This window comes from Corvus brachyrhynchos, unplaced genomic scaffold (genome assembly GCF_000691975.1).
Source record: "Corvus brachyrhynchos isolate BGI_N302 unplaced genomic scaffold, ASM69197v1 scaffold70, whole genome shotgun sequence".
NCBI lineage: Eukaryota > Metazoa > Chordata > Aves > Passeriformes > Corvidae > Corvus > Corvus brachyrhynchos.
The window spans coordinates 3,741,724-3,763,901 of NW_008236217.1; the positions used below are offsets into that span (position 1 = coordinate 3,741,724).

The following is a 22,178-nucleotide window of genomic DNA, read 5'->3' on the forward strand; positions in this document are numbered from 1 at the left end:
CTTATGTCAAGGGTTAAACAAAAGCCAAACTTCTGTCATCAGCAAAGTGAGCCTGCAACTGTATGCCAAAATGTGGATACAGGTCCGTAGCACGCTTCTCTTGCAGAGCACCCTGACACACTACTCAGGAGGCAGAAAATCAAGCCAAAACAAAACAAACAAAAAAAAGCAAGATAGAAGAACAGCATTACATGTGGCTTACAAGGCCATTAACTGCAAGATGGAAGTCTTGCATGCAGTGACTTCAGGGTTGGTCCAGTCAGTGAAACTTGGAGCAGTGCACAGCAATGCCATTTAGGAGGAACAGAGCAAAACTGCGGTTTTCAAGATTTTGCCTGGCCACCACTTTGATCCTGACATTCCCCAGTAAAAGGACTGAATATGAACTTGAGATAACACACAGGCACAGTGCAAAGCTCTGAGGCCTTCCTTCCCGTTTACTCAGGCACCTGTGTGGTAGCGTCACAAGCTGTCAGAACGCAGCCTCGGTCCTTCATGCCTATCTCCCCTCTGTCCCCCAAAACCCGCCTGAATTTGTCACAATGGCTCAAGAGGGAGTGAGGCTCACTTTCCTCCGCTGGCCCCCTCACAATAGAGGATTGCCCTATTTGTGTGTGAAGGAGAGGGGCTGCTGCCCCAGCCCTCGCATCTGTAAGGGCTGGAGACAAGCCGCACAGATAGGCAGAAATCAATAAGCTGGCGGATCAGAGGGCCTGGCGGAGGAGCCGCTCCTTGCACACGCACAGGGGCCGAACATCTGTCAGGCAAACAAAAAGCAACCCAAGCGGAACAAAAGAGAGGATTATTTTAACTCAAGTTCTTCTTCAGTCTCAGCAGGCAACGTTCAAGCCGTCCTCATATTCAGACACTGAGGCCTTATGGAGTACGGGCTGTCCGGGAAATGCCAAACACTGTTACCAGAAGACAAAAGAGGGGGGAAAGAAAAAAAAAAAAGTAGATATGGAAAATTCAGAATGTCTTGTTGAGTGTGATTGAGCAGGGGGAAGGTGGAGGGGCACCAATAAGGGGGCAGAGGGCAGGGAGGGGAGGAGGACAGAGTGACGATGCAACGAAGAAGTTGATGGCAAATCTCCACAGCAGTGCTGGAAAACAAAGCTGATCATATCAAATCTGCCAGAGAAGCATAAAATATTGTCCCACAGCTATGGATTGACAAGCACTGAGGGCTGCACCCCCCAGCTCCCTCCCTCGTGTGCAAGGGCAGGCTCACTGCAGCCCTTCTGTTTGTGCAGGCAAACCCCGGGGAGCTGGCAGAGCTGGCCCCATACCCCAGTGCCCTCCTCACCTGGAGGAAGCCCAGCCTTAACCACAAGCCCTTGGCACTTCTGGGGGAGCAAAGGATTTAGGATAAGCTCAGAAGCAAGCTGCCATGCCCCTCCCTTGTGGCTGGTGTTAGCCAGTGTACATGGTTACTTTGCAGATTGGTTTCTCCAGCACAGCTGTCTCTTCTAATCAACATGTGGTATATGTGCTAGAAATAGGTGCAAAACAGTGAATTCAAGATAAAACAGATCTAGTAAAATCAGATTTGGGCTTAAAATGCCAGAAACCTTTATCCTTTCTGAAAGAGAGGAGATCATGTCATAGCTGAGAATGCCCTGTATTGTATTCACATGCTGCTGCTCTGTGCCCTTATGCTGCTGTTGGCTTGGTGCATTTTCAAACTGAAGTATTATTAGGGAAAAAACACCTTCTACGTTTTGGATTTTCTTCAGCAGTTTCACAGTATGTAGGCTGCCTTCACTGCTGAAAGCAGAAGCTGTTCTGAGTAAAGGTGGATTTGTTTAGTTGAAGATTCTGAAGTTGCAGTTCTGTGGCCTGGGATGCATGCATCCATCGAATACTACCCCACACACCCCACAAAACAGATATATGTCAGCCTTAAAAGTGACTTGCCATAAAAGACGTGGGCTCTTAATGGCATTTTGGGAAGCATCACAAAGGTATTTTGAGCCAGCTTCATTTGATTACATTCTGTTTGGGGTGGGGGAGGAATGCAAACTGAAAGAGATTTTGACTTAGAGAAAACCAACTCTTTTATTAAAAAAATAATGATTTGGAAAAAAAACCACTCCAAAGCATATGCTTAGCTGCTGCCTCATCTTGAAAAGTTCTGAATTTCCTTAGCCTTATTTACAGTGCCAGACACAACTGGGCTGGCTATCTTAACACACATGACCCTTAAAAAAGAGTAATCCTTGTTTTTTTTTTGTTTTGATTGAGAGAGCACAGGAGAAGGAAGGGCTGCCTTGCTTACCACTGGGGAGGGTCTGGGCACAAAGCCCCAGCTGGCCACAGGTGACTTCTTAGATCTCTTGGATTCAGCCTCTACACAACAAGGAGGAGTAAGTAAGATTTTGAGGGACTTATGCTGCCTGTGTATTTTGCTGACAGGTACCACCTACCTGAGAGAAACCAGAGGTAGCAGAATAGGGGCTCTGGTCAGCAGCTGGAGACAGGTACAGCAGCCTGGTGCTGGCAGCATGCTCCTTCATCACCAGCAAACAAAGGCATCTGCCACAGATGCAGCTCCTCTCTTTCTTGGAAGCTTTGCTCAGGTGTACTGTGAGCATTTTATAACCCACAGGCAGGACAGTAACCTCTGCCAGCCACTGCAGATGCTGCAGACCTGGGTGCCTTCACCACATGTACCCTGGAGATTCCCCCAGCACTCATGGAGAGGGCAAACAGAGGTTCAAGCAGCAGCAGACATACCTTGCATGCTGCACTGCAGGTCTGTTCAGGGGGAGCACATCCAGCCCCGTGCACGTGTCCTACACAGATTGTGCACATGCACCTGGGCTCTCTGCCCAAATACTGAAAGGGTTCACAATGCCAGAAACTCTCTTCCTAAAACACAGTAATTCAGATGCCAGCCTTTGGCATCTCCTTATCCAGGCTTCATTGGTCCTGAGCCTTCACCTCTGCTACAGGGACTCTCATCCAGCTTCCCCCTGAGATGAACCCCAAACCCAGAAGCAAAGTCTATTTCCCACTGCTGTTTCTGGCCTACCCAGGTTGTTGTTGACTTTCCTTCATCAGCATTTACTCAACTCAGCTGCAGCCTTTCCTGGAGACCTCACTTCACCTGGGCTGCAGTTCTTTGTAAGAAGTGTTTCCAACAGACTGCTTGATCATGTCAGGAATTGCAGAGGTCCCCTATTTTCCTGTTGCAAGCAGTTGTCCTACAGTAGCAAATCAATATCTTCTTATCTCACTGTTAAGACATTACTAACGTTTGTCCATAGTCAATGTTTTTCATTAAAGTCAAAATACTTGAGTTTCTTCTGCTCTTTTGGGTTATTTTTTGCAGGTCTTGAACCACATACAAGTCCTATGTTAAGCCATACAAGCAGATGCTTCTATAGAGCTGGGCTTTAGAGAGAGGCTGTTAAAATAAAGGGTTTGATGTTATGCTGGTAAATAATAAAAAAATAATACAAAGCTGAACATTTACAGGAGAGAAAACTGTTCAATGTGAGGAACAGCTGTGGTAAGGGAACAGTACAGTACATTGTGCAGTAAAACAGGGAAGGTGTTGCCCTTTAGCGTCCATCACAGAAACATGCTCCTGATTGTCCTTGTGCACTGGCTCCTCCAGAAGCTGGATAAGAACCAAAGGAAAAGGCAAGAAAGGAAAGTAGTAAAACTAATAAAAATATTGTGCATCTTTTATGTGAAATTTTGCAACTTCGCCATTGGAAAATAAGTTTGTTTGATGTGTTTAATTTTGTTGTCTATCAGCAATGAAAGAGAAGCCATCTCATCAGGAGGATCTTTCTTGAAGGGGATTAGGCCTGAGTCAATCTGGCTGTGAGAGGCCCTTGGATTAGGGTCTTTTTTGCACACAGTCTGGCATTGCTGTTTCCTTAGAAAAACAGGCTTTGGTGTTGTTTTGATGTCTATGAGGTTGCTCCACAGGCAAAGGATGGACCCGGAACATGCAAACCAGGGACAGGGAACCTAGACAGAAGGCAGCACTGGTCACCTGCAAGTGGAGACTGACAGACACCTGCTCTGAGAGCAAATATGATCTGCTGGTGTGATGGGTCCCCATTTCCTCTGAAATGAGCCACGGAGCACCCTGCAGTCTGTTCATGCTCCTTCTCAAAGCATTAGAGAGACAATGCCAATGTGTGATGGAATGCACATGATGTGTGTTAGAACGGCTCTGTAGATGAGTTGACATGGTCCATTAGACTGCACCTTGGGCACTCCTGCTCCAGTAGCCTAAAAGAGAGATAGGACTAACCAGCAACCCCCAGACAAGCAGCTGTGATGTGTGATCACAATGAACTGATGGTGGCCACAGTTTTGACAGTTAAAACCAAAACAACTGAACAATCAGAGCAAGTTTTTGTCTCGTAGCTGCAATGAATTCCCTGGTGGCTGAACGCAGCCACTATTATTGTCTTTGAGTGTCACTGCCCTAAGAGATGAGTTCTTAACAAGTGAACAAATAACTCAATTAGAAATTGAAACAGTACATTCCTGAGAGGAGTTCAGCATCCTCTTCTCCTATTAGCAACAGTGGGAGTTGCCATGCTCTGCACATCACCCAGAGATAGCTCTTCTCCTTCCTTCAGCAGACAACTCTGCTGTAACTGATTTCTTCACAATGTCATCCCAGTTTTCCTCTTTTGGGTACCAGTTGCTGATATGTGTGAATGTGCTGATTTTTGGGCGAGTTTCAGCCTAGAAAAAAGAAATCATTTTACACAAAGCAAAATGGAAAGGGCAGGGAATTGGAGATCAGATTTATGTGGTGATGAGTGACACTTTGTTGAAAAGTACTTACCAAGTACTCACTTTGTGGATGAGCTTGTTCTATCAAGGAGAGAGAAAAAGAAGTAATTCTAGGATCTAAAACCATTCAAGAAATCAAACTCAGGCAGTTTGAGGAAGATAGATTGGCCAATCTGAATTTTGTGAGAAGTACAGATATATTAAATTTTCTCCAACGTAGGAAAGAGAAGAGTATTTTTATTAAATGTATTCAGTGGGCATGGGAAGCCTCCTGCAAGGAATAAAATGTCCTTTGAGTCTATGTCGGGACAGTGTGGTACTGAAAAACAGAAGGGGTGAAGGAATTGTGAACAGCTGGTGAGTGGCAGTCCTATACCAAAAGAGTGAAGTGTGGAGGAGGGGAGAAAGCAATTAAAAAAACCCAAAACAACAACAAAAAGGAGCTAAAATCCTAACAACAGTAAAATAAAACCCAAACAGAAAAACAAAGCTGAAGTGTTGGGAGTGTACTGTCAAACACCAGCTTCCCATGGACTGCAAAAGCAACAGAAGAGCAACATTGTCCTCTGTTGGGGATGGGAACATAGCTGTTGTGTGCTCTCAATCGCATTTCTCAACTAAGCCCGACACAGCTCTGACTCCTCAATATGATGGATGCTCCACAGAGGATGACTGCACCCCTGCCTAGCTGGGGACGTGGTCTGTGAGCACTCACCTTCCTTTAAAAAAAAAAAAAAAAAAATTCCCAACAGTTAGAAAGTAATTACTTCATTAAGGCTCTCAGGTGAGAAGTAAATAATTGCTCCGTGGCAGGGCGGTGGGGCTGTGGGACAGGGACTGAAAGCGCCCCCCGGCCCCCCGCCCCCGCAGCTGGCACACGGCTCTGCTCCGGGGCTCCTGTCCTCACAGCTGCGCTCCTTCCCGACACGGGAGGACAGAGGTTTATGCCCAGCCTCAGGCGACGTGCGCTGACTTTCCTGGCACGCTGTCCCCGTGGCACAGCATTACACAAATTTGTCCTCGCGTGCTTCCACCTGGCACGGCAGCGTTTTAGAGGTTTGGCACTTCTGCAGGAGGGGCTGGGAGGAGCTGCCTGCTCCCGTCCGGATTGCCGGGGACTGCTCGTGGCTCAGGCAAGCTCGGCACGTTCCGGAGCACGATGGCACAGCCCAGCACTCGCCCCGTGCTTCCTACCCCAGCTGCACTGGGAGCTGGGTGAAGTGCCGCACAAAGATGCTTAAAAGCAGAGGTGGTTTTTGAGAATGTGGAGATTAAGCAGACAGACTGAGCAACAACAGTGACATGTAACATTGTGACAGATACGGAGAGGCAACAAGGTAAAAGTTTTTCGCAACTTCTCACAATAAAAATATTAACGGGCTTCACCTGAAACGATGAGACAGTAAGGTCAAAACAAACAGAGCATGAATCTCTTCCTGTATAGTATCAATTACAAACACAAACAAAACTAGACAAGAATGGTCTATGAATGCAATTCAACACAAAGATATAGATACAGCATGAACTCAGGAATTCTTAAATCACGGAATGCCAGATACCAGGAGGATACACAGAAAGAATTGTCTCCATTTGCCTGTTGTTACACAGTTCTCTTGACCCCTGTTGGAGGCTGGGAAGATCTTTACTGAATGCAAGTCTTGTTTTCTTCGATTTTCATTTTTCCTTTAAAACTTGGCATATTTAGTGATTAAAAAAGAACCTGTCTTTGAAATAAATATATCCAAATCACATGTATCCAAAGTCCTATGTTAAGCTTACTGCCACATGGTTTGACATTCAATATTTTAAAACTTTTTAAAAGGCTTCTGCTCGTGGATGGGCTCATCTTTTTCAGGGCATGATTGACAGGGGTCTATTTCAAAATACCTCCCATTAAAGGAAAAAAAAAAAAAAAAAGAAAAGAAAAGAAAACTACCTTAATGGTGAAGCAGGGAATGACAGCAGCAGACAAAAGGTCGTTGCTTCTTTGTTCTTGAAATCTGAAGAAAATACACAGAACTCCATTGTATGACTTTTTCATGCACAACATTGTCTCCCTTGACCCCATGCACATCTGCAGGCTGAAGTCCTCTGTTATCTCTGGATAACAGCTGTTGCATCACTGATTATTCATCAGTTCCACTTTAGTCTGCCTAAGGTGCTGTGACAAGCCCACAAGTTGCTGAATTTACTAAGTGAATTCAAGATAAAACCTAAAATTGCTAGGAAATAAAATAGGAATAACAACAGATAACTCATACTGGACATTTTGTGTGGTTGTCTATAGCATATAGGCCTATACTTTAACATATTGGAGTTGAGGGATCTTTTAAAAGTCTCATAGAATCCCCTAATCTTCTCACCTAGCTCCTTTATACTTTTAATTTGGCTTTGGAGAGCAAAATGCAAGGGCAAGGAACACGTGCAGTCAGTAGCGGGGAAACAAGCAAGCCCCTCAGTTATATGATGTGCTGAAGCAGAATTTGTGGAGCAATTAATTAGTGAGGATTTCCAGTTAAAAGAAGGGGGCCAAAGAGGTATGTGCACAACCCAGCCCCTTTGAATGCAAATACTCCTTGATCTTTATTTGGGGCAGAGGAAGTCATTTCTCTTCTGTCCTCTCACACTTGCTATGGAGACCACAATTCAGTATGCACCTCCTCCCCAGGTAATTCATCTTCTGGGCTCTTCCATCACCACCTCCCCCGATCATTTTCCACCCCTACCACTCCCCAGTTACCAATGCTCATATTCCCACATGGGTGCTAAATCCCATCAGTTTTTCTGTCCGAAGGATAAGGATGGAAGAGGATTTCTTTGATCTCCAAGACTCTTTCATGGGTCATTTGAGAGGTGAGGATAGAAGAAGGTGAAGATTTCCAGTTTATCAGCAAAGCATTGATGGCCACCAGATTGCTGGGAACATAACAGTGGATATTCCTGAAAAAAAAAGGTTGCTTTGCAGCCCAGCACTAAGTTGTTAATGAGCTCCTGGTGTAAATTCATGGGGTGCAGGGACTGACCCTAAGCAGGTGGCTCTGCAGTGACATGCAGCCTCCAGTTATTTACTTACAAGTAAGTGGCACAGCTCCTGTCTCTGAAATATCTGCACACCAAATATGCAAGTTTAGATTAGTGTTATGGAGTCCACAATGTGCTAGGCATATTACCACAAACATAAGCTCACCTTGCAGACTGTAAACCAGAGAAAACATTTTCTGTAGGAGCCCCAGAGGAGGCATAGGCTATATTGTGGGGTGGCCCTGACTCCTGATACTTGTGGCTCATTTGCCTTGTGGCCATCAGTAATGCAGAATGCTTAGAAGTCCCCAGTCTTTGATCTCTCTGAACATGAAGGTGCTGCACACACACCAATGTTGCAGGTAGCTGCAGTTTGTCTGTGGGACTTCAGAGTGCCATAGCTCAGATACAGGATGCCAACACCTAAGTCTACAGCAATGATACAGAGGGACTGAGTTAAAGGTACATGTTCAACTTTTGTCCTAAATTCTCTCATTTGACTGAAAAATGACTTTTTTTCATGCTCTCAACTTGTCTTTTGTCTCCTCTGGTTCATCTGCATCACATCCCTTGCAATTGTATCACAATCCCTTTGTCCTTATGCCAAGAATTTGCCAAGGACTTGCAAAATCCTCATTCCTGATTGTTTACCTGTTTGGTACAGCATTTCTGCCTTTCTCCAGGAAGCAGTTCTGCCATAGCCTCCTTCTGTTGGGCAAAATTATGCAAATTGCATAGATTAAATTGCTGTATAATGGTTGATCAGCTTTTCCTTATTGTTTGCCATTTGCTACACAGGATTTGCGTGCATTTAAGAGTTTTATGTGTTTAATAGTTATTTAAGAGGCTTAGCATAGCTAATACCTTCAAGCAGTTCTGCCCCTGCACACTAGAGAGAAGTAAAGGCTACCTCTGGCATTGGTGGTTTTGACTGGAGGAGTTTTAAAAATTGTTTTAAAAGCGTGAGTGGTGAAGATGCTGGGGAGAAGATGCAGTGACTGCTGACATTGTTTGGAGACAGTGTTGCTGTTTACCAAAAGTCTCTTCTGTCTCTCTTTGATAAAAGGAGCTACAAAGCAGATCCAGCTCCCGCTGGAGGAATGGGTCCAGCAGGATGCAGATCTCCAAATTCCATGTTTTCAATTACAGCCTGATTCCACTCATGAACAGGCAAATGCTTGGATTCACTTTGGCATGAGCATAGGCTCCTATTCTGGCTCGAGGCTGGTTGCAAGAGAACACATAGGCATTTCCTCTCAGTTGCCAGATCCTGTTCTTGTTAACATTTTGCCAAAGCATTAATCATATCCCAAATCCCACATGCCCCTGAGCAGACTCTCCCTCCCAGCTGCCTCATCCCCATTCCTTGATAGACAGACTTTCATCTCTCTCCCACTCCTTACACATCCTCAATCTCTTCCAAGAGCTGCAGCCCCACCAGAGCAAGCAGGACAGGAACAATGAGTGCTTTGCTGCCATCGACCTGGCTTTTAGGCATCCTCGCTGGCCACATAGTGGAGGCCACTCCAGTGCACTCAGCAAAGCACACAGAATCCAAGCAATACCTACAGCTTTTCTGTAAGCAATTAACTGAAGAAGTCAGGTTTGGTTTTCTTAAACAAATTAGCCTTTTAGTATTGAGTTATATACACCGTTGAGAAAACAGAGAGTAAAGTAAATACGTCCTTGAAAAGCAGCCCTTCTCCCACGCAGCCCCAGAGAGTACTACTCACACATTTGCCCACTGCAAACAGATGGGCCATTTTCTTGTGTCTCTATTAGGTAATAGGCTCAAGCTGTGAACAAATAAAGCCCAAAACACCCAATATGCCAATGTGTTAATTTTGTCTTCCTGTAGGTGTCCCTGTCGATTGCAAAATTGAGGCAGTCCCAGCTTTTTCATTTCTTTTTTTTTGGGTTTTTTTTTCCTCCAACAAAGACAAGTTATAACCTTTTTTCCTGGGCAAAATCAATTCTGAGCATTTTTCTCAGTAAGAGATATATAACAGTTGTTGAATAAGCCGTATGTGAGAAACAACAAAACTAACAACTGGATTGTCTGTAGCTGTGTTATTCATTTAGACAGCTGAATTCTCCACTGAGGTGTACATCTCTATACACATTCTTTACCAGCCCAAAGTTTTATTGATAAGCCCAGAACCATTGTACCTAATGTGCCAATGAATACACACGGTATAAATAAATATTTGTCACTTGCATGTGGTACGTGATGCAGCTCCCTGGAGTACAGCTCAGGGCAGCATCCGGCTCAGGCTCCACAGACCCTAAAAACTAGTTACATTTGTGAATGGTTCACCATCACTTTAACGCACCAGACTGTCCCCATGCTTGCACTGGCACTGCCAGAAGGTTTCCACAGGGAACAAAATGGAAGATAACTCCTAAAGAGGTCTAGATATTGGCTAAAAAAACACTAACAGCTCAATATTCTTTTTCCAAGGTACTCAGTCGAATTCTGAAGCTTTATTTATCTTGCCTGGAAAGTCTTTCTCCTTGCAGAGTTGAATTCTTCAGCCCAGGGAGGAGCAAGTGCTGAGTGCCACAGGGATTTGTGTACTTTCCAACACAAATGCAACAGTTCTTAATGCACTCAGGCCTGTACCCAAGAGATATAAAGGTGCTTCTCTTTCTTTAAAGCTAACCTGATTAGAGTCACTCCTATGACTCTTAATTTACCACTATCAAACTGCCTCTCCTATTGTTATAACCTTTCTTTCTTTCACGAGGGCTCTTTGGAAGCTTTTCACATACTTGTTAAATGCTCTTGGTCACAAAGCCTGCTCAAAGTTCCCTTGATCATGTCATTGCTATGGTGTAAAATTGAATTACTTTTACAATGCGTGCTGTACCCTGGCAAAGTGCAGCCTTTCCCACAGTTAACAGAGGTGGAAGGCCTCAAAAATAAATGAATAAGGGAGGACCAAAAAAAAGTGAATTTTCATTAGAAGGGGGAAAATAACTTTTTTCTTGAAATGCAGGAGTAAGCTCGAACAGCTCTTTAGTAAGTCTGCCAGACACATTGTATCACTGTTTCAAAAGAGAAACGGACTGCTGGGGAGGGGTTAATAAGAGTGAAAAGTAAAACATTCAAAGTTTGCTTGATTGTTTTTTTGTGGTGGTTATAGACAACATCTTGCCTTCCAAGAAGAATCAAGAACATTAACATCTTTTTTGTTGTGGAAAACGGCTGTGGGATATTGTAGGGCTGTGGATCACAATGTTAGTTCTCATCCTTACTTGTGTCCTTTTTATAGGACTGGACATCAAATGAATGAGGTTATCCAAACCAGAAATAAGTATTAAAACTAGGCAAGCATACACTGAGAGCATACTCCCCATAGACCCAAAAGAAACCCTCTCACACATCCCTTCCCAGAAAATAAGCCAGGCTTTGTTACTCGCATCACCTAAATAAAGAACTTTGATTAGCCCTGCTTGTTCCAGATTCTTGTTACACGGTACAATAGCAGGGCCAGACTGGCAGCCCATTCCTTCCTGCTGGAGATAGCAGAGTGCCCCTTGGAAGGCAAGGCTCTCTTTAGGAGAGCTCTGTGGTGTTGCACTGTCTACAAGGTGTGAAACACATGCAGCAAAACACAGGACGTGGCTAGCATCTTTCTTGAGTTCAGCACAGTCCCCCAGTGACCCCATTGATCAACTGTTTTACCTGATGTCAAGAACCCAGGCTAATTTTCCTTTCACCTCTATTTTTGGTGCCTGACCTGTCCTTTGCTATTATACTGTGAAGCTCACGGTCCCTTCTGTCACAGCCACAAGCAGCTTCCTTCACCTTCAGGTTTTCACGTGCTTAGCAATACATTCAGTCCTCAAGCCAGCAGGCCAGGACCAGCAGGAGCTCGTGGCCAGGGGTGCAGCAGTCATGGCCCAGGCCCTAGCTGGAGAGGATCTACATGCACCCATTCTTATCTTTGGTGACTCAGACTCAGTCTCAGGAGTCCATAAAGATCATGACAGTCCTGAGTGCTTTCAGTCTTGCCTTTTCTGTAAAAGGGGCTGTGCTGCCACATCAGAGGGTAATAGCCATCTTCCACAGGGGGTGTTCTTGCACGTTATATTCTGCTAAAAACATGCTTTTGTGAGAGCTTGGTCCTGCCAAGAAGGGTGATTTCATTGTATTATTATCATGAAAGGTGTTTGTGTGGAGCTGCTTCCACAGTGCCCTGCCGTCTGATGCAGGCACAGCACATCTGGACAGATGTGACCCCTCTGTTGCTCAAAGGGATTCCCAGTTAACCAAGCAGCAAGGAGAACAATGGGAGCAACACCCTTTTGAGTTGCATGGTTTTTATCTTTCTTTTGCTTCCCCTGGATTTTCTAAGGCAGGCTGTGAATACCGAAGTGTCACCACTTGCACTTAAAGCCTTTGCAGGTGATAGTGAGATGCTTGTTCACACCAATATGAGACGAACCCCCCAGCAGGAAGTCAGTTCTTTCAGACCTCTTTAGAAATGTGTGATAATCTTATAGTGTATCAACACTTTCTCCCTCCCTCTCTCCCTGCCTCTAATTTCTCTTAAACAAGGCTGTGTTAGTCTCTACGTTTTGATGCTGCTGCTGACATAGCTCTTCTTTCTTTAAATTTGTCTGTTCCACACCTCGCTACTCAGTGCTTTGAGGACAGGTTTATGCATTCAGTCTACACCTAGCATGCTGTGTTGCACTCTCCATGATGCTTTTTTCCACACGCTTTGGAAAAGACACATTTGGTGATAGATATGCAGGCCTTTTTGTGTTCTCTTTCTTTTTTTTTTTTCTTTTATTCCCCCTTGTGCCTTGCCTTCCCTGTAAGTTTTGGTCCACATTTAAAATTTGCACGTATGAATCACACTCCTCTTATTCTTACTATGTTCAGATCCAGTCAGATTTTTTTAACACAACCAGCTTTTATGATGTACCATAATTCTGAAGTTTTCCAGGAAAGGAAAGCCCGAGGTTCAAGACCCTCTCCGGAGTCAATGACAATTTGAATGTGAATCCACATCCCATAGGAACATACTTACTGTCAGAATGATGTTTGTTCTATGTATGTATTTGTTTCAATTACCAATCCCTTAAATAACCTTTGAAAGATTGCTTTATCTTGATGTGCAATAAAGTTGAAGGGTTTGAGAAGAGTTTCCTGGCCAGCTCTATTTATGTCACTATAGTCTCTGAGTTTCTCTGGGAGGTTGATTAATTTGCTCATGCAGACAAGGCAGCAACTTGAGTTTAGAGATGGGAAATAAAGACACAGAGGACAGGTTAAACAATTCTCCCAAGGTCAAACTCAAAACAGGAATGTGCTCTGCCACAAGGCCAATTGGGAACATGTCATACCAGCCCCACCTGTGCCCTAATTGTCCTCACCACAAACCTGAGAGATGAGAGATGAAGGGCTTCAGACTCCAGGCTTTGGCTTGGTTGCACTCAGTGCTACTGTTCCGTTTGATGCAGATGGGAAGCAGCTCAGGAGGAACACGTGTGAACAGGTAAGTGTGTGGCTAAACCCACACCTCTGAGAGCTGAAGAGGACACCTCTGTTCACTCCTGACCTGTAAAACAGAGTGAGTAACTCAGATTAGGTTTGAAGCTCTCTCTGGTGACAGGAGATAAGGTCCCTGCGGCTTGCTTAGGGGAAGACAAACTCACTAGACACAACGATGTACTAGAATATGCTGAGAATTTTGGTCATTAATTTATGTCTCAGTGGCTAGAAGGAAATATTTGAGAGTTGCTCACCAAAATGCTGTGAAGGACAACTTGTGGTTAATCAGAAAATTAAGATATATGGTCCAAGATACAGAACAGTCCAAGAAAACAGCACTGGTTTCAGTACCAGTATTAAACCCAACTTTCCTCAAAGAGAAAGATATGCTAAAATAAAAAAAGTCTCCTATTTTCTGATTCGCACACTACTCACAGCCTCTGGAGAAAAACATCATTAATTATCTGACCAACTCAACCCTCCTGCTGCTCTTTATGACCCTGTCTTTAAATCGGATTCATCCTTCTACCACAAGGCCACTAAACAATTCATGTTTTCTTGAATTTAGGAGACTGAATTAAGATAATAAAAGTAGTAATATTTCTGCTCCTACTTTGTCATCCTGGCCATCCAAACAGTCTTCCTTTCCAGCTAGTTTCTTCAGCTTCTTTTTAGACATCTTCAAATCCTACGACAAAAAGTGTGCTGTCTTTATTACTTGTGTCAAGTTTTTAGGTCCAGATGAGATAAAAATAAATTTTAACTGCATAGAGAAAAATACTTTAATAATCTTCTTTTGTTTTCTCATTAAAGACAAATTATGTACAGTGAAAAGCCTGGAGGGAAGGAGGGGGAACTATAATGAGAAAGACAATGCATTCAGTATTGCCCTGACCCTGTAAAAGAGAAAGGGGGCAGTGACCAAAGCCCTTATCTAGATTAGATCCAGAGATCTGCTTGAGGCTGCAATAAGATAATCTTCAAAGCTTAAGTCCTGATTTCAATATTTGTTTTCTCATCTTGGGTAAGAGCTGGTTTGAGGACACTGCTTCAAGCACACCTTGAATACAAAATAGTGTGAAATTCAAAGTGATCAAATAGATAGAAATATGTCATTTGGGAGATGAGAACTTTAACCAACACTGAATGAAATTATATAGAAATTCCAAGTTCAGTCAAGTAGGGTATCTTAACATATTTTATCATGGTTAAATGCCTATCACTGTGGGCCTTTCCAGCAAGTGTCTTTTGATGCATTAGAAAGAATCGGCAAAAGAGCAGTTCTCATGGCTCTTTGAAAACCTCTTGATTTTTAAAAACTTAAGTAAGAGTTGGATTTCTGCCTGAAATCCTGTATCACAGATTGCCTCTCCCAGGGTGAAACCCTGTGTTCAAACATGTGCACATCTTTGCTATATCCAAGCCCTTTATTGTTATGGATTACTGTTTTTAGAGGTCCCTGAGGACTTTTAAGTAATTTTCTTATAATTAGTGGTACATGGTGAAGCATGCACAACAGCACTCAAAATGGAAATGTTCCTCATACTGCGTTATCTGGCACACTCCTTCTGAGGGGTGTCTGGTTTGGGCTGTAGGGTTTTTCTAGTTCATGTTTGTAGAGTTTGTCTTACATCAAAAGAGAACCAAGAGAAAAGGGAACAAGATCTTAAACCCATTCTCTTTCCTCTGCCACTGCTGTGAAATATGTTCCCAAGAATGGGAACAAGAATGAGAGCAGGTCAAATTATTCAGCATTGGTATATAAGTGCTCTGGGAAGGGTTACCAGGGCATTTCCATTATTTGCTGTGGTTGTTCAGTGGTTGTGACATTTAGAGGGTACTTTGAAGAAAATAGCCCGGCTGGTAAATGACAGCAGAGAAAGGGGAAGGAAAGCAAATGGAGAGGAGGGAAGTTCACAGAGATTTCCTGACAAGATGAAAGGGGGAAGAAAACTCAGTGAGTTCTTATTCAAAAACCATTTTGGTGGCCTCTGTTTGAATGAGAGAACTGTTTCTTAGCATGCTTAACCACTGCTTGGTCCTGTCCAGGAGTATGCTTCACCAAATGTCTGCTGTGTTTAACACCACAGGCAACTTTGTAATGTGTGATGAGAATTATTTTTACAGCTGAGCTTCTTAAGAGAGGCCCACGTGTGTAAATCCTGGTGGGTTTTAACGCACCTCTGTTGCACTAAAGAGAAAAATGCTGATCTTCACCAGGATTTATAAGGTATACAAAAGTATTAACATCTGATGTTTAAGCCAAATGAAAAGCAGCCTGAGAACCTGGTGTCCTCTTCAGGGAACCCAGAGTGTGCATGTGTTGAAACAAGGACGATGACAGTACTTTCCCTGTAGATTCACAGCACAGTTTTGGTCATGTTACATTCAAACCCTTATACAGACAGTTGCTAATGATAAGAAATCCTCTGTCCTTTGCTTGTAACAATAAGCAAACAGTTAAAAGCTCTAGCTTTTGCTGAAACAATGGTGAAATGGGCAGTGGAGTTTGATGGAAAAGAGGCCCAAGCCCTTCAGCAGCAGCCTCCATGCCCTGGGCAACCTGGCCTCCTCTGTTTTCCTTGCAGCCTCTTTGTCCATGTGGAGCTGTTCACTCAACCATCAGTACACTGAAGGGCATAATTTCCTAACTTGCCGTGTTGGGTCCCCATGGGATTTACTAGCTCTCTCCTTCTGGTGATCTCATTTCCATGTGTATGGGATGAGGTGAGAGCATGGCCATTTCAAAGCCTCGGAAATAGACCTCCAGCACTGGGGTGCTGAAGGAGGACAGGGGAATCAGCATGAGAATGTTATCCTAACACCTTGGCAAGAATGAGAGCCCTCACACAAATGTTTATTCAGAGACAGAGGGATGGCCCTGCTGCAAAAATAAAATGCTGGCAGCATTTTATTTTTCACTCTTAGAAGTGTGAAAGGGGGACGGGTAAAGAAATTTACAACTTGTAATTCCCCCTCTGAGACCTACAAGATGCTACAGAGCTGTGGAAACGCAAAAGGCTTTTAAGATGCGAGAGGGAATTCACTGCCCACGGTGAGCTTAAACCTGCAGCTTGTTCTTCTGACTGTGCTTGGAAAGAATTCAGAAATAAAGTTGATGTCAGCAGAAGATGGATCAGAAAAGAGCAATGGGATTTTGCCCAAGTCATGGCTTTCAGAATCAAACAAGATCATTCTTGTTTGTGGCTGGAAATGCTCAGCAGCCTGATACAGTCTGGCCACGGAGATGTGCAAGGGGTGAGGTACCTACCAGGAGATCAGCAAATCTGGTCAGGTAATGAAAGTTATCCTCTGCCTAGCAAAAGCTGTGAGGACTGATCTGGTGCTTTTGAGAGAGCACAAGGCATGCTAATTAGTGTCAGACACTAATGAAAGGCTATCATGGTGATTGTGGCTGAGCCAAAGCAGCGGCTGCTCCTACTGCTGGTCAGCGCAAGGTGCAGGAGAATGCAGAGAAAAGGTCTTGTGTTCTGAACCAGCCCAACCTGCCCTCATCTGTGTCCTGGGAGCTGCCTTCAGCTTCCAATAGCTCTTCTCTCTCATGTCTTTTGTCTATAACAAGAGCAGGACACATGGTTTTCCACATTGACATATCACACCTTTCTCCTTCACAAATGCACGTATGTGATATTTCTAAATATTTTGCCCAACTTTAGGAAAGATTTGCAAGAAAACAAGCCTTGTCTGCCCCCACAATATCTCTTGGGAGACCATCCTGTAAGTTTATTTGACATGCATGGAGCAACAGCCAAATATAATCAGAACATACTGTAGACAGGGGTACTTCATACCCAGAAAATCCATGAGATTTTTGTGACCTGAACACTTGTGTCCCAAGGATCCTCAGCCATGGAACTTCAGCCCACTCTTCTGTACTGAGAAGGGCTTTGACTTTGGGAGCATGATAAATTGCTGTGCCCTGAAGGAGACTAAAGCAGGAAAACAGACAGCATGGCCTTATTTCTCACACAATTCACACAGGTGTGTTCACCTCATTTCTAAGGTTGCCTGTCAGTGATAAGCAGTTTGCATTAGTTTCCTGTTTTAACCACCAGCCTCTGGCTACCTTGTGTTACAGGGTAATGCCTCTACTCCCGATCAGCAAGTCCATCCCATGAGCCTGCTTCTGTCCAAAGCCTGACCAGCTGAGGAGGAGCTGAAGTGATAAGCCTAGCACAGTAGCTTGATCATATTGACCAACCACTCCGGACAACTGAAAGAGATTGCCACATTCATCTGTACATAAGACAGTGACATGTATTTCTAACTTGTGTTAATGTGACCAGGACTAGCTTGAGCAAGGCCCCTTCTATGGAGCAATGTGTTGACAAGTTACAATTTTTCATTATATTTAGCTTTTGAAATAAAAGCAGGCCATTTAATTAAATGTATAGGCATGAATGTCTGTGTTCAGATGTCACAGCAGAGTATTTTCTAATCAATATAGCATATATTTTCACTTCATGAAGTGAAGTCTGAAGCTTTTGATATGGCATTTTTGTCCCATAAATGGTAACACTTATTCTTCCTTATCTGAGAGAGCAACAGGTCCCAGACAGAGATTTCCTGAGAACCAACAGAGCTCCCGGGTTCTGCAAAAAATCCTCTCTCCCTCTACTCTGGTATAAGACTTTAGGAAAACAGTCTGGCTTCATCCCAATGCTATCTGAGCTGCCCATTTCTAATAGTCAAAGGAAAAGCAGCACTTCTCAAGAACAGATTCAGGTCTCAAGTGCACTGAATAACCTCTGCAAGAGACTGGCTTTCCCCCAGCTTGAAGAAGCAAAGGAACCATGAGGCTGACTGGAATAACACACCTCAGGAAACCAGGCCACCACCAGGCTTCTAGCTTGTGTCAGCACTGCAGGCTCCCTTTACAGTCAGAGACGAAACAGGCACAGTCAGGCTCCTGTAGGAGAATATTTTCCCACCTGTTTTAGGAGGGGTTGAATGAAATACAAGCGCTAGCCGGTATAAAGCTGAGAAGATACCTTCCGCAGTTGAACTGCCCTCTGAAAATACCTGCTATGTCCTGGACTGGCAAGTGAAAAAAGACACACTACCAGTTTGGATCTGCAGCTTTCAGACAGCCAGTGCCCTTAGGTATCATAGGTTAGATGCCTCCTGTTAGTTGATGGGAATCTGGGCAAAATACCTTTGTCAGCCTCAGAGAGGAGTTTCACATTTTCAGAACTGAAACCCTTTAAACAAAAATCAGAAAAAAATAGCAGAAGAGATAGATTTATATTGCAGACTACTTATTGGACACTTATATCTTCAAATTGAATCATCTTCAGCTATGTGACAGCAAAACAAGAGCAACCAGAAACAGCTGCAGTGACTTTTGCTGAAGGACTAAGCCTTCCAGCCTGGGCTGAGATCTTGCACGCAGCCTGGTCACTCTGGCTAGTGCTAATCTCACCAGCATCTTGAAAGATCAGATGATAAGCTTGCACATCCAAATGGAATTTTCCGCAACAGCCACAGGAAAAAGTTATTTTCAGTGATCCAACCTCAAACTTCCTATCAAGGCATTTCAATTCCCGTATAACTGAAGACAGAGCACAGCTGGCTACTGCTTTTGGGGGTAGTAAAACTGTATGGAAAATTGAGGTTGTAGATATAAAAGACTCAAATAATTATAATTAGACTCAAGACGCTCTGAGTTCCATGCCTGACTAGGAAGAATCATGTGCAAACAACTGATAGTGAACCAAAGAAGCATTATACATTCTTTGCAATGTTATAAAGAAACGTTCCTGATTTCCTGATAAATTATCAGGCTCAGCCCATATCTGAAGATAGTGTCAGGCAAACTGAACTCACGGTCTGATCTGGTGCAGCAAATCCCACTTTGTTTTGATTTCAGCCCTTTTTTTCCCAGCAGCAATAGTTAATGTTTGAAATGCAGGGCACAGGGATAATTATCACCACATCTGTTTTCTCAGTTACAGGCTGCATTTTTAGCCATGTAATCACTTACAATTGGATGGAGGATTCTCAGAATATGTTTATCAAAGATGAGTATTGAGAGGCATCTGTTTCATTTAGTCTGGAATGGAAAAAAAAAAAAAGTCAAAATTGAATACTTACCCTGGAGCAATGCTGAAATTATGCTACACACTAAAGTCCAAGCTACTGCTCTATTAAATCAGCTTTTAATGCCTCCTTGTTAAATCTACTAACCTTTCTTGCTCCAGACATGCCCAGATTTCGTGAGCATCTTTGCCAATATTAGGAAGCAACTGATGGTAACCAAGAATAGAATGCAGCAAAATTTAATTCCCAGAGTCAAACCATCTTGTATTTTCCACTGTTATAATAAGCAAACTCTAATTAAGTGTACTAAGCAAAGCCCTGGCTTGCAGAAGCTCTGCACAGACTGCAAAAGCTCTGAAGGGCAGGAGATGCCTTATTTGAAAGCTTCTGCTAGAGAAAATAAAAATAAATACTTACAAGGAACATTCACATAACCCCTTGCTCATTTCAGAGTCTGTGGTTTGCAGATCATTGCAGACAAACTGAAATTGCAGTGCTCGGCTAAGTGAATTCCCACATCTGTCTCAAAGTCTTGTTGTTCTTTGAAGACAGAGGAAGTTTCAAGTATTAAACCAGTCTTTAAGATCTTTATGAGGCAGTGTGACAAGGTAGTTGGTGAGTGGAGGGAGATTAAAAACCAAAGATCTGTAATTTTTTTTGCAGCTATTCTTTTGCTACTGGTAAAACACCCTGGTACATGGAGATACTCTCTTCTCACCCATCTATTCTCCTCTCACCCCTCATCTCCCCCGCAGCCCCTGGCAGAGTTCCTGGCTGAGAACCTTGGGCTGCAGAGCAGAGACATCCATTGTTTGAGAGTTGACACTTCACAGGTCTTGGCCGTGCCTCAGCTGTGCCCCACTCTACACTGCTTAGTGGCCTGTAGAGGTGGGAGGTCCCCAGATCCAAACCCTGAAGGATCAGGTGGGATAAGTTAAAAACCTCTCTTCCTGTAGGGAAGGTCAGAAGTTGCTTTGCATGAGTTTTGTGTCTGCATGAAAACTCTTAGATGTATGGCGACTTCCAACAGGATCCGGAACTATCTATCGATCCATCCATCCATCCATCCATCCATCCATCCATCCATCCATCCATCCATCCATCCCTACCAGTGTTAACTGGTGTTAAGAAACCACTGCATAGTATTTCAGTATTTAGAACACCCAGTAGTGAGAGGTCAGATTTAAATAGAATCACATGTTTCAAATTCAAACAAATGACCACCAAAGGTTGACTTCATGTTAGTCTCTCAGCTGGCTGCTGCCAGTGCCATGAACTAAGCAATTCCATTTTTTAATGCCATGTAAATGATAGCGCTGTGTTGTGATACATCAATTAAGTTCTTTGAATAAATTAATCAGAAAATTCTGTAAGGATGCTTCTTTGCTTTCTAAGGGGAAAAAATAGTAAACCCAAACACATCCCCAGGCTTTGTGTTTATCTGGTGGTTTGTTTTCCTCTGGAGTTAATTCATGGGTTGAAATTTCCATGCATATATATAAACACATGTAAATAAGGAATGAAAGGCTTCACATTCTGTGTGAAAGGCCTCAAAACACTTCTCATAATTTAACTTAATAGATGCTAGCAACATGCCAACTAAATAAAGTGCCTTACACACATTTAGATGAAGCATCAGTTTTGCAGCTGACTGACTACTGCTCCATTATTTCTGCTAATTACATATTTATCTGCCTTAAGGAGCAGTTTTACTATTGATTCAACTAGAAACAGCTTGCACAAAGCCAAAAATAAAGCAGCATTATGAAGTCAGACTTTTAGATGCAAATACGGGACCCAGTTAGCAGGGTATAAAGCAGCAGAGTCATGTAACTTCAGAAAGAGCTGCATCACCTCGTGTGACAACCAAAATTGTTTCATCTCAGGTTTTAACATAAAAGCTCAGAAGCTGGTTGTAATCAGAGGAATTTAGGAATAACACAGTACATGTGAATGTCCTGTGGCCAATGTAAACACATCAGTGCTACACAAAAGAAGAAGATTCATAAAGGCTGAGTATTGCTCAACATGGTATGAAGGTCTTGGGACCTTCAAAAGAGATCAGCGCTGTGTTTTGAAAAGACCCTAATTTCTCAAAAATTAATAGACTCTGTACTCACAGAATGATCTGAAGTAAAATCTTGGTTATGCTTGAGTTTTGCTGTAGTGTGACCTACATTCAAACATTGTAAGAGTCAACACCCTTTGTAGCTAAGCCTGAATTGCTGCATCAAACTTACATCTTTATGTATAATTTAAATCCTGAATTCCATTTATATAAATTAAGTCATGATTTTCAGTGCTTACAGCTTCTCAGGAGTGGCTCTGGCTATCTGAGGAAATTAGGGCAATGTTTATCTGTTGCACAGAACTCTCAGATGCTGATTTTTCTCGCCCATCTCCAGGTATAATACACTTTCATTAACCCATAAAAGGTGCATCCTATCCTTTGTCTTCCCCAAGCAACCATACAAACCAAAAAAGAATGGAAAAAAGCAAACATTATCATATACCGCGGATCCAAATCTCACGTGGCATGGGCCAAGACACTGATGCTGAAAGTCCATGGAGTTGCACCTATTTATACAAAGGAAGAGACTAGATGATGAACTGCTGCAGTTTCAAAATATGTCACTGCATTGTTCTCCAAGACTGAAAACCCAGGAACAAACATCACAGGCAGGTCAGGCAGCAAAAGGTGAGGTCTTGCTGGTGACAAGACTTTGGGAGGCTGCCTTATAGTGAGTAGTGAGTGTCCTTCCTTCCTTCCTTCCTTCCTTCCTTCCTTCCTTCTTCCTTCCGAATTCCTTCCTTCCTTCCTTCC

The 22,178-nt window shown here is 43.3% G+C and overlaps 1 long non-coding RNA gene across 1 annotated transcript; it reads right to left on the bottom strand.

The window, feature by feature from the left end:
• Positions 1–5,649: 5,649 nt before the first annotated feature.
• LOC108449479 lies at positions 5,650–19,856 on the bottom strand. The gene is made up of 4 exons (XR_001865633.1): positions 19,772–19,856; positions 19,299–19,367; positions 13,184–13,361; positions 5,650–6,767 (listed from the first exon to the last, which is right to left on the bottom strand). It is a non-coding gene; the product is annotated as an uncharacterized LOC108449479 (long non-coding RNA).
• Between the last annotated feature and the right edge of the window lie 2,322 nt (positions 19,857–22,178).